The 13,582-nt window shown below is 41.5% G+C and overlaps 1 long non-coding RNA gene across 1 annotated transcript in view; it reads left to right on the top strand.

Annotated features, from left to right (window-relative positions):
• The window catches only part of LOC144497006 (uncharacterized), a 29,052-nt gene that overhangs the window by 452 nt on the left and 15,018 nt on the right, over positions 1–13,582 (top strand). The window contains exons 2-3 of the long non-coding RNA XR_013498497.1: positions 908–1,014; positions 1,102–1,179. This is a non-coding gene — a long non-coding RNA (uncharacterized LOC144497006). The remainder of the gene's footprint in view (positions 1–907; positions 1,015–1,101; positions 1,180–13,582) is intronic.

Raw genomic sequence — 13,582 nt, 5'->3', positions numbered from 1 at the left:
GCACACAGCAGACAAGGCACCCCTCTCACATCACCAGAGCTGTTGTCCAAAAATGTCTGACAAAAGGCACCAAAGGTTCAGCAAGTCAGCAGACTGGGCGGTGCATTTAACCCCCAAGATGTGTTAAGGAAATGCTGCATTCTACCTAAAACATGAGCATAAAATGTAGGATCTGATTAGCCAGTGTCAAAAAAAAACAAAATTAAAAGCAATCCACAATTTCCTGAGCAAAAGCAATGCAGAACAACACGCTTCCATAGCTTCATAACCGACAACTCAAGTGGATTCTGAACTTGGTCCAATTCTTCCAAACATCCCACCATTGATCTTCCAAGTTAGTACGGGGTACATCCAACATTCAGTGACTTGTGCTACAACACCTGTAAACTTGGCCAGCCAATTAAGATTGCTATTGTTCATTGTCTAGCAGTGGTTTTGAAATGAACGATGGTCTAAAGCAGATGTCCTAGATCACAATGATAGGAGCAAGAACAGACTATTCGGCCTCCACTTTCCTGCCTGTACCCCATTACCCTTGACTCCCAAATCAATCCAGCATTATTTTTCAACATATTGGAGATATACGCTGGTCAAACAGTGGATGCTTATGCTCTGATTATGCAAGTTTGTTAGCTCCTTGAACACAACTTTTAAACCGAAGAAAACACATTTGATTTATTATTGTCACACGTATTGGTATACAGTGAAAAGTATTGTTTCTTGCGTGCCATACAAAGCATACCATTTATAGAGAAGGAAAGGCAAGGTAGTTTTACAGTCATAGCTAGGGTGTAGAGAAAGATCAATTTAAGGTAAGTCCATTCAAAAGTCTGATGGCAGCAGTGAAGAAGCTGTTCTTGAGTTGGTTGGTATGTAACCTCAGACTGCTGTATCTTTTTCCCGACAGAAGAAGATGGAAGAGAATACGTCCGGGGTGTGTGGGGACCTGGTTATGCTGGTTGCTTTTCCAAAGCAGCTGGAAGTGTAGACAGACACTTCCAAACAAAGGATAAGGCAAGACCATAATCAACAAAAAAAACATCTTCATAAAGATGCTGACTTGATAATTCATTCCCTAATCTCCATTTTACTCATTAATAGGTCCCAGAGTTGCAGTGAACATATCCTCAAGGCGTTAAGGAGCTACTCAGTAAATTACTGTCAATGTAACACATGCCAGTGAGTATCTCAAATAATCTGTATAAGGAGGCCATTCAGCCCATCGAGTCTGCACCGACTCTCAGAGCATCTTACCCAGGCCCTATCCCCATAACCCCTCACATTTAGCCCAATAGTCCCCCTAACCTTTTCATTGCAGTGACTTCATTGCAGCGTTAATCTAGGCCTAATTGTGGCACTAATAAAAAAACCTCAAGTTAACCTATACATCTTTGGACACGAAGGGAAAATTTAGCATGGCCAATTAACCTAACCTGCACATCTTTGGTCTGGAGAACCCAGAGGAAACCTATATAGACACTGGGAAAACATGCAAACTCCACACAGACAGTCACCCAAGGCCGAATTTGAACCTGGGTCCCTGGTGCTATGAGACAGCAGTGCTAACCACTGCACCACCATGCCGTCCCTATCTAGCCAATAAATTGCAGTAAAGCTAGCATACCACTGAAGATTCGGGCACAAATGCACGCAAATAAGCACCTAGTCATTAGACCAATTGTGAAGCATGAGTGAGCAGCCAGACAATAAATTATGTTAAATTTGACAAATATACAACTTAAATTCTATTGGCTGAACTTGCTTAATTTGACACATGCCAGTGAAAACACAATTTCCCATTGGAGAAAAGTAACACAGTGAAGATCCAGTCATTAAACTACAGCAAATATAACCTGCACCAAAGAAGATATAGTCAATAAACTGCTGGGTCACAGGCACTAGTGAGGACCGGACCAAAACAAATAGCACAAAAGAAAGTCCTCCATGAGGCTATAGTCAATACACAAAATAAATATAGATAAATATAAGGCATAGAGATTGGAATCAAATATATGAATCACTGTAAGTGGATCAATTCAATAAACACAAAATTAAAGTAAATATAACAAACCAGTGAGGATCCAGTCACTAAACAACAGTAAATTTATGACTAGTTAGGATTCAGCCTCTAAAATACCGTAAATATGACATAAAGCAGTAAGGATCCAGTCAGTAAATTACGCAAAATAAAACACACATTAGTGAGGATCTGGTCTCTCAATTATAGTAAATATAACACCACTGGTGACGAACCAGTCACTGAACTACAATAAATCTAACACGAACCAGTGAGGATCCAGTCTTTATGCTGCAAGAAATATAATACACACTGGTGAGGATCTAGTCACTAAATTACAGCAAGTAAAATGCTTAACAGTGAGGATCCAGTCACTAATGTACAGTAAATATAATACACACCAATGAGGATCCAGTCTCAGCTACATTAAATATAACACACAGCATTGAGGATGCAGTCACTGAACTACAAACAATATACAGCCACCTTTGAGAATCCAATCTCTATGCAACAGCAAATACAACGCACACCAGTGAAGATTCAGTGTCTAGGTGCAGTAACCAGAGAGAATCCAATTTCTAACCTAAAGCGCATATCACAAAAATCAGTGAGGACCAATCTATAAATTACAAGAAATATAACACAAACCAGAGATGATCCAGTCACTAAACTACATTAAATATAACCCACACCAGTGAGGTCGAGTCTCTAGACAACAGTAAATATAACATATACCAATGAACATCCAGTCTCTAAACTGCAGTAAATATAACCCACACCACTGAGGATCCAGTCTAAACTATCTTAAATATAACACACAACAGTGATGGTCCAGCTTCGAAATCACAGTAAATGTAACACAGACCAGTAAGGATTCTGCCTCTAAAAAACAGTAAATATTACATCGGTGAGGTTCCAGTCTGGAAACTATAGTAAATACAACACAAACCATTGATGATCCAGTCATTAAATTACATTAAATCTAACCCACATCAGTGAGGACCCAGTCTCTAAAAAACAGTAAACATTATATCTGTTAGGATCCAGATATAAAATGCAGTAAGTATAACACAAACATGAGATGATCCAATCCCGAAACTACAATAAATATAACACAACAGTCTTGATCTGGTCATGAAACTACAGCAAATATAATGTATACCAATTAGAGTCCATTCACAAATATACAGTGAGAATCCTGTCTCGAAACCTCAAAAAAATATTAAGTAAACCAGTGAGGATCCAGTCTAATTCATAATAGCACAGAATTGAGGAACAAGTCATGAAACTGCAGTAAGTATAACACCACATCAATGATGATCCAGTCTTTAAATTACAGTAAATATAACACACACCAGTGAAGATCCAGCATCTATACGACAGTAAATATAATACAAATGAGTGATGATCCAGTCACAAAACTGTTATATTTACTGTAGATTAGTGACTGCATCCTCATGGGTGAGCATGATAGTTGCTGTAATTTAGTGACTGGATCCTCACTGGTTTGGGTTATATTTACAATAATTTAGAGACTGAAGTCCCACTGTTATGTGTTGTATTTACTGTAGTTTAATGACTGCATTCTCACCGGTGTGGGTTATATTTATTGTAGTTTCGTGAAGTGAATGATGCTTTGTCGGAGAGTCGGTGGAGACTCAATGGCCTCCTTCTCCACTGTACGGATTCTATTCTATGATTTAATGTAATTTAGTCATTGTATTCTCACTCTGTGGCATTATAGTTATGGTAGTTCAGTGATTGGATCCTCACTGGTATATGTTATATTTACTGTAGTTAGAGACTAGATCCTCACTAGTTTGTGTTATATTTATTATAGGTTAGAAACTGAATCCTCACTGGTGTGGTGTTATATAATGTCTTGTTTAGAGATTAGATCCTCACTGGTGTGTGTAGTTTGGAGGCCAAATCCTCACTGGTTTACTTTATATTTACTGTAACTTAGAAACTGAATCCTCACTAGTTTGTGTTATATTAGATTCCAGTTCACAAACCTAGAGTTTATATAACACACTCTATCCAGTCTGTAAACCACAGTAAATATATCACCCACCAGTAAAGATCCAGCCTCTAAATCTCAGTAAATATTAAGTAAACCAGTGAGGATCCAGTCCGAATTCACAATAAATAAAGCACAGCATTGAGGACGAGGCATCAACTACAGTAAATATAACATATTAGTGAGGATCCACTCTCTAAACTACAGGAAATATAACACTGAGGATCCAGTTTCAAACCTAAAGTGAACATCAGACAAACCAGTTGAGGATACGGTCTCTAAACTAGATTTAATATAATCTCATGCGCCAGTGAGGATGGAGTCACTATATTACAGTAACTATAATACATTCCAGTTAGGATCCTCTCTATAAATTACAGTAAACAAAATACAGGCCAGTGACGATCCAGTCCCTAAACTACAGCAAATATAGCCCTCGCCAATGAAAGTATAGTGACTAAACCATAGTAAATATAAGCCAAATCAGTGAGGATCCAGTCACTAAATTACAGCAAATATCACACTCAACAGTGAGCAACTAATCTAAATATAACCCCACCAGTGATGACCCAGTTCTCTAAATTACAGTAAATATAACACACCCCAGTGATGACCCAGTCTCTAAATTACAGTAAATATAACACACACCAGTGAGGATCCCGTCAAATTACAGTAAATATAACACACACCAGTGAGGATCCAGTCACTAATCTATAGTAAATATAACACACACCAGTGAGGACACAGTTTCTAAATTACAGTAAATAAAAACAGAAGTGAGGATCCAGTCTCTAAATTATAGTAAATATAGCATACACTAATGAGGATCTAGTCACTAAATTACAGCAAATAAAATGCTCAGCAGTGAGGATCCAGTCACACACCAGTGAGGATCCAGTCACACACCAGTGAGGATCCAGTCACACACCAGTGAGGATCCAGTCACACACCAGTGAGGATCCAGTCACACACCAGTGAGGATCCAGTCACACACCAGTGAGGATACAGTCACACACCAGTGAGGATCCAGTCACACACCAGTGAGGATACAGTCTCTCAACTACAGTAAAAATAAAATGCACCACTGTGGATTAATATCCAACCTACAGTAAATTTAAAAAGTGAGGATCCAGTCTCTAGTCTACAGTAAATTTAACACTAACCACTATGGAACCGGTCTAGAAATGACATTAATATAAGACACGCAAGTGAGGATCCAGTGTATAAATTACAGTATCTATACCCCTCCACCAGTGAGGATTCAGTCTATAAATTAGAATAAATATTACACACACCAGTAAATATAACACAAACCATTATGGATTTGATCTCTAAACTGCAGTAAATATAACAAACGTGAGGATCCAGTATCTAAACTACAGTAAATATAACACAAACCACTGTAGTACTGGTGTCCAAAATTACAGTAAATATATCACCAGTAAGGATCCAGTCTCTAAATTACAGTAAATATAAAAGACACCTTTGAGAATCCAGTCACTAAAGTACAGTAATAATAAAACTCACTACTGAGATTTAGGGCCCTATTTTACTATTTTGATTCAAAGTGTTGGGCGGACTTGAAACTGGGAGTGTTTCAGATCTGACTTTAAGAACCATTCTGATGTGCCCCCATACGCACTCTGCCTGTAAAAATAACAGCGAGTCCGAATCGCGCTGCACAAGCCTGTGGGCGGGGCTTAACTTGCCCAAAACCCTGCAGCTCCGATCGGCGCCTCCAACTGCACATGCGCAGGAAAAAAATGATAGAATGCTGTTCTCCTGCCATATCCCTCCCAGGCCAGATAATGCCTCCCCCTGGCCTCCACAGGCATTGCCCCACCCCACAGCATTACTGACCCCCTTACCCCTCTCAACCCCTCCGCCACCCAGACCAATCGTGGGCCCCTCCCCCCTTTCCCTCCACTGATCTCGGGCAGAATGGCAGTGGACCCACCTCCCCCGCCACCGATCTCAGGCAGAGTGGCAGTGGACCCGTTTCCCCTGCCACCAATCTCAGGCAGAGTGGCAGCGGACCCCCCTTCCCCACCACCAATCTCAGGCAGAGTGGCAGCGGACCCCCCTTCCCCACCACCAATCTCAGGCAGAGTGGCAGCGGACCCCCCTTCCCCACCACCAATCTCAGGCAGAGTGGCAGCGGACCCCCCTTCCCCACCACCAATCTCAGGCAGAGTGGCAGCGGACCCCCCTTCCCCACCACCAATCTCAGGCAGAGTGGCAGCGGACCCCCCTTTCCCCTAACTGATCTTAGCCAGAGTGGCAGCAGACCCCCCTCCCAATAAATCTCAAGAAGAGTGGCAGCGGACCCAGCTTCCCCCCCGCCCCAACCCCCTCCACGATCTTAAGCAGAGGGCCGTCGAAAGCTAGGCACCTACCTCCTCACTAACTGGAGCGCCCAAATCGGACTTATATGGAGCATGTCTGATTCGTGCCGATACTGGATGGGCAAACGCATTGGTAAAGGGAGAAGTGTCGGTAAAGTTGGGCGTGCAGCCCATTAAGTCAATTTAAATGCATGGAAATGTATTTAAATGGCCATCGCAGTTCCGATTGCGGCCATTTTCAGGCCTTAGCAAAGGGGGAACTGGCGTGGAGGCAGGCACGGATCGAGCTACTTGCCTCGCGCCCAACTTTACCAAGCTTTTGTGCCCGAAAACGGGAGCAACGCGATGATTAAATCGGGCCCCTAGTCACAGGTGAAGTGCCTGATGATTGGAGGGTGGCAAATGTTGTGCCTTTGTTTAAGAAGGGCTGCAGGGAAAAGCTTGGGAACTACTGGCCAGTAAGACTCACATCTGTGGTGGATACGTTATTGGAAGGTATTTTGAGAGACAGGATCTACAGGCATTTAGAGACGCAAGGACTGATTAGGCTTTGTGAGTGGAAAATCATGTCTCACAAATTTGATTGACTTTTTTGAAGGGATAACCAAGAAGATAGATAAGGGCAGTGCAGTTGGTGTTGTCTACATGGACTTCAGCAAGGCCTTTGACAAGGTACCGCATGGTAGATTGTTGCATAAGATTAAATCTCACGGAATCCAGGGTGAGGTAGCCAAATGGACACAAAATTGGCTTGATGACAAAAGACAGACGAAGGTTGTAGAGGGTTATTTTTCAAACTGGAGGCCTGTGACCAGTGGTGTGCCTCAGGAATCAGTGCTGGGTCCACTGTTATTTGTCATTTATATTAATGATTTGGATGAGAATTTAGGAAGCATGGTTAGTAAGTTTGCAGATGACACCAAGATTGGTGGCATAGTGGACAGTGAAGAAGGTCATCTCAGATTGCAACGGGATCTTGATCAATTGGGCCAGTGGGCTGACGAATGGCAGATGGAGTTTAATTTAGATAAATGCGAGGTCATGCATTTTGGTAGATCGAACCAGGGCAGGACTTACTCAGTTAATGGTAGGGCGTTGGGGAGAGTTACAGAATAAAGAGATCTAGGGGTACAGGTTCGTAGCTCCTTGAAAGTGGAGTCACAGGTGGACAGACTGGTGAAGAAGGCATTCAGCATGCTTGGTTTAATTGGTCAGAACATTGAATACAGTAGTTGGGACATCTTGTTGAAGTTGTACAAGACATTGGTAAGGCCACACTTGGAATACTGTGTACAGTTCTGGTCACCCTATTATAGAAAGGATATTATTAAACTAGAAAGAGTGCAGAAAAGATTTACTAGGATGCTACCGGGACTTGATTGTTTAAGTTATAAGGAGAGGCTGGATAGAGTGGGACTTTTTTCTCTGGAGCGTGGAAGGCTGAGGGGTGATCTTATAGAGGTCCATAAAATAATGAGGGGCACCAATCAGCTAGATAGTCAATATTTTTTTCCAAAGGTAGGGGACTCTAAAACTAGAGGGCATAGGTTAAAGCTGAGAGGGGAGAGATACAAAAGTGTCCAGAGGGGCAATTTTTTCACACAGAGGGTGGTGAGTGTCTGGAACAAGCTGCCAGAGGTAATAGTAGAGACGGGTATAATTTTGTCTTTTAAAAAGCATTTAGACAATTACATGGGTACGATGGGTATAGAGGGATATGGGGCAAATGCGGGCAATTGGGACTAGCTTCGGGGTTTTAAAAAAATGGCGGTATGGACAAGTTGGGCCGAAGAGCATGTTTCCATGCTGTAAACCTCTATGACTCTAACCTACAATAAATATAACACAAACCAGTGAGGATCCAGTTTCTATATTATAGTAAATATAACACGCACCAGTGAGATCCAGTCACTAATCTAGAGTAAATTTAACACAAACCACGGTGGAGCTGGTTTCTATATATTAATATAATACATGCCAGTGAGGATCAAATGTATCAATTTGAGTATCTATACCACAGTGAGGATTCAGTCTATAAATTACAATGGAGCGATCCTCCCAAAAGTGCTAAATTGGTGAGAAAACTGGTGTTAATCACGACTGTTTTTTCAGTTCAACTTCAGACCCGAATCTGTACACTCTGTGCCATGCAGGCACATGAATCATGAATCTCATTAAAAGCTTGGGGGACGGTGCCGGAGTCTGACAGCTCTGGAACTCTGCAAATTGCACCGTTGCCCCGATCTGTCAGTCTCCCCGTTTGCTGGCCAGCCTGGGACCCTCGCAGTGCTGCCCCTCCAGCCACCTCCCCCCACCAACCCATTGCTCAATCGCGGCATACACAAACATTCCTGGGCCAGCCCGGACCACCCCCCTTTCCGGAGAGCCCCAATCTCTAGCCCCCCTCCCGGCAGTGGCGATCCCCCCACCCCAGCAGCCCCCCCCTCCTCCGCTGACCACCCCCCGGACACAGACACCCCTCCCCCCCACCCTCTTGGCAGACCACCCCCCTCCCCTCAGCCCACCCCGATCACTGGCCTCACTCCAGCCCCGGCTGATCCCAATGCTGAGTGGCAGCAGGACCTCCACCTCCACAGACCGCCCCCTAGTCCCTGCCCCCTAGGCCTACCTAGCCCCACTCCTAGGCTCCCCCTTTCCCCCAAGGCCCCACCCCTTTGGCACTGCCCGATGCCCAATGGGCTGTGATGGTGCCCCCTGGACATGGGCACTTTGCCCCTTGAGCAGTGCCTGGGCACAGGCTGGCACTGCCAGGGTGCCCATGCCTAGGGGACACCCGCCCCCACTGCCCGAGCCACTGGGGGGCCCCAATTGCCCCCCCTTCACTCCGGCGGTGTCTCCCGCTAGTTCCCTGCAAGTGGGGAGCTACTCTGAACCCCACCGGAGTAAAATACTCCTAGTGGGAGGTGCTATCAGGCCCGGAGAAGTCCAGGCTGGGCCCAATAATGAGATTTAAAATACATTAAGAAAAGATTTAAATTACTTACCTCTCTTCCCACCGGTCTCCAGGCCAGAAATGGCCGACATGCGATTCTCCCATTCAGACGTGTCAAAAAATGTGCGCGTCAGGATGGGAGAATCGGGCCCAATAAATATAACACACACCAGTGAGGTGAAGTCTCTATAAAACAGTAAATATAACACAAACCACTATGGTTCTGATCTCTAAACTATAACGCAAACATGGGAGGATCCAGTATCTAACCTACAGTAAATATAACACAAACCACTGTGGCACTGGTGTCCAAAACTACAGTAAATAAAGCACACACCAGTGATGACCCAGTCTCTAAATTGCAATAAATATAACACCAGTGAGCATTCAGTCTCTAAATTACAGTAAATTTAACACAAACCACTGTGTTACTGGTATATAAATGACAGTAAATATAACACACAGCAGTGAGAATCTAGTCTCTAAATTACAGCAAATAAAACGCTCAGCAGTGAGGATCCAGTCACTAATCTACTGTAAATAAAACACACACCAATGTGGATCCTGTCACTAATCTACAATAAATATAATTCACATCAGTAAGGATACAGTCTCTAAATTACTGTGAGTGTAACACACGAGAGTGAGGATCCAGTATCTAATCGAAAGTAAATATAACACACACCACTATGGATCTGATCGTTAAACTACAGTAAAGATAACACAAACCACTGTGGTGCTGGTCTCCGGAAGTACAGTGAATCTAACACACACTAGGAAGGATCCAGTCTCCAAATTACTGTAAATACCATTGAGGTGATATCTCAAAATTGCTGTAAATATAACACACACCAGTGAGATTCCGGTCACTAATCTACAGTAAATTTAACACAAACCACTGTGGTACAGCTCTCTAAACGACAGTAAATATAACACATAACAGTAAGGATCCCGTCTCTAAATTACAGTAAATATAACGCGCACCAGTGAAGATCCAGACTCTAAATTACAGTAAATATAACACGCACCAGTGAGGATCATGTCTCTAAATTATTGTAAGTGTAACACACACCAGTGATGACTCAGTCTCTAAACTGCAGTAAATATAACTCACACCAGTGACGACCTAGTCACTAATCTACAGTAAGTATAACAGAAAACACTGTGGTACTGGTCTCTAAGCGACAGTAAATATAACACACACCAGTGAAGATCCAGTCTCTAAATTACTGTAAGTATAACTCAAACCGGTGAAGATCCAGCTTCTAAATTACAGTAAATATAACACACACCAGTGATGATCCAGTCTCTAAATTACAGTAAATGTAACACACACCAGTGAAGATCCAGTCTTCAAATTACTGTAAATACTACACACACCAGTGGGGTGACATGGGACTGTGGTCGATGCAGATTCGATGGACCCAGTTGCCTCCTTCTGCACTGTAGGGATTCTATGACATCATTAAATTGCTGTAAATATAACACACAGCAGTGAGAATCCAGTCTCTAAATTACAGTAAATATAAAACACAAGTGAGGATCCAGTCTCAAAATTATAGTAAATAAAATATTGAACAGTGAGAATATATTCATCAATCTACTGTAAATATAATACAAACCACCATGGTACTGGTCTCTAAATGACAGGAAATATAACACACACTATGATGATCCAGTCTCAAAATTATAATAATTATAACACACACCAATGAGGATCTATTCACTAAATTACAGTAAATAAAACAGTGAGGATCCAGTCACCAATCTACTGTAATTATAACACACCAGTAAGGATCCGGTCTCTAAATTACTGTAAATATTACTCACAGCACTATGGATCTGATCTCTAAACGACAGTAAATATAACACAAACCACTGTGGTACTGGTCTCCAAACTACAGCAAATATAACACACACCAGTGAAAATGCAGTCTCTAAATTACAGTAAATATAACACACACCAGTGAAGATCCAGTCTCTAAACAACAGTAAATATAACACACACCAGGATCCAGTCACTAAATTACAGTAAATATAACACACACCAGTGAAGATCCAGACTCTAAACTACAGCAAATATAACACACACCAGTGAAGATCCAGTCTCTAAATTACAGTAAATATAACACACACCAGTGAGGATCCAGACTCTAAACTACAGTAAATATAACACACACCAGTGAAGATCCAAACTCTAAACTACAGTAAATATAACACACACCAGTGAAGATCCAGACTCTAAACTACAGTAAATATAACACACACCAGTGAAGATCCAGACTCTAAACTACAGTAAATATAACACACACCAGTGAGGATCATGTCTCTAAGTTACAGTAAATATAACACACACCAGTGATGATCCAGACTCTAAACTACAGCAAATATAACACACACCAGTGAGGATCCAGTCACTAAACTACAGTAAGTATAACACACACCAGTGAAGATGCAGACTCTAAATTACAGTAAATATAACACACACCAGTGAAGATCCAGTCTCTAAACTACAGTAAGTATAACACACACCAGTGAAGATGCAGACTCTAAATTACAGTAAATATAACACACACCAGTGAGGATCCAGTCTCTAAACTACAGCAAATATAACACACACCAATGAAGATGCAGACTCTAAATTACAGTAAATATAACACACACCAGTGAGGATCCAGTCTCTAAACTACAGTAAATATAACACACACCAGTGAGGATCCAGTCTCTAAACTACAGCAAATATAACACACACCAATGAAGATGCAGACTCTAAACTACAGTAAACATAACACACACCAGTGAGGATCCAGTCTCTAAACTACAGCAAATATAACACACACCAATGAAGATGCAGACTCTAAATTACAGTAAATATAACACACACCAGTGAGGGTCCAGTCTCTAATCTACAGAAAATATAACACACACCAGTGAAGATCCAGTCTCTAAATTACAGTAAATATAACACACACCAGTGATGATCCAGTCTCTAAACTACAGTAAATATAACACACACCAGTGAAGATCCAGACTCTAAATTACAGTAAATATAACACACACCAGTGAAGATCCAGACTCTAAATTACAGTAAATATAACACACACCAGTGAAGATCCAGTCTCTAAATTACAGTAAATATAACACACACCAGTGAAGATCCAGTCTCTAAATTACAGTAAATATAACACACACCAGTGAAGATCCAGACTCTAAATTACAGTAAATATAACACACACCAGTGAAGATCCAGACTCTAAATTACAGTAAATATAACACACACCAGTGAAGATCCAGACTCTAAATTACAGTAAATATAACACACACCAGTGAAGATCCAGACTCTAAATTACAGTAAATTTAACACACACCAGTGAAGATCCAGACTCTAAAATACAGTAAATATAACACACATCAGTGATGATCCAATCTCTAAATTATAGTAAGAATAAGACACACCAGTGAGGTTCTAGTCTGCAGCAAATATAACACAAACCATTGGTCTCCAAAACTACAGAAAGTATAACACACACCAGTAAGAATCCAGCCTCTAAATTACAGTAAATATAACACACACCAGTGAAGATCCAGACTCTAAATTACAGTAAGTATAACACACACCAGTGAAGATCCAGTCCGTAATCTATAGTAAATCTAACACACAGCACTATAGATCTGATCTCGAAATTGCTGTAAATATAACGGGCAACAGTGAGGATCCAGATTCTAAACTACAGTAGTATTAAAACACAGCACTGTGATTCTGGTCTCCAAAGCTACAGTAAGTATAACACACACCAGTGAAGATCCAGTCTCTAAATTACAGTAAGTATAACACACACCAGTGAAGATCCAGTCCGTAATCTATAGTAAATCTAACACACAGCACTATAGATCTGATCTCGAAATTGCTGTAAATATAACGGGCAACAGTGAGGATCCAGATTCTAAACTACAGTAGTATTAAAACACAGCACTGTGATTCTGGTCTCCAAAGCTACAGTAAATATAACACACACCAGTGAGAATCCAGTCTCTAAACTACAGTAAATATAAAACACAAATGAGGATCCAGTCTCTAAATTACAGTAAATAAAATGCTGAACAGTGAGGATTTAGTCATTAATCCACTGTAAATATAATACAATCCACTGCGGTACTGGTGTCTAAATGACAGGAAATAGAACACACACCAGTGATGATCCTGTCTCAAAGTTACAGCAAATAGAACACGCGCCAGTGAGGATTTA

The sequence above is a fragment of the Mustelus asterias genome, chromosome 8 (genome assembly GCF_964213995.1).
Source record: "Mustelus asterias chromosome 8, sMusAst1.hap1.1, whole genome shotgun sequence".
Lineage (NCBI taxonomy): Eukaryota > Metazoa > Chordata > Chondrichthyes > Carcharhiniformes > Triakidae > Mustelus > Mustelus asterias.
This window is presented reverse-complemented; position numbering and strand designations above follow the sequence as displayed.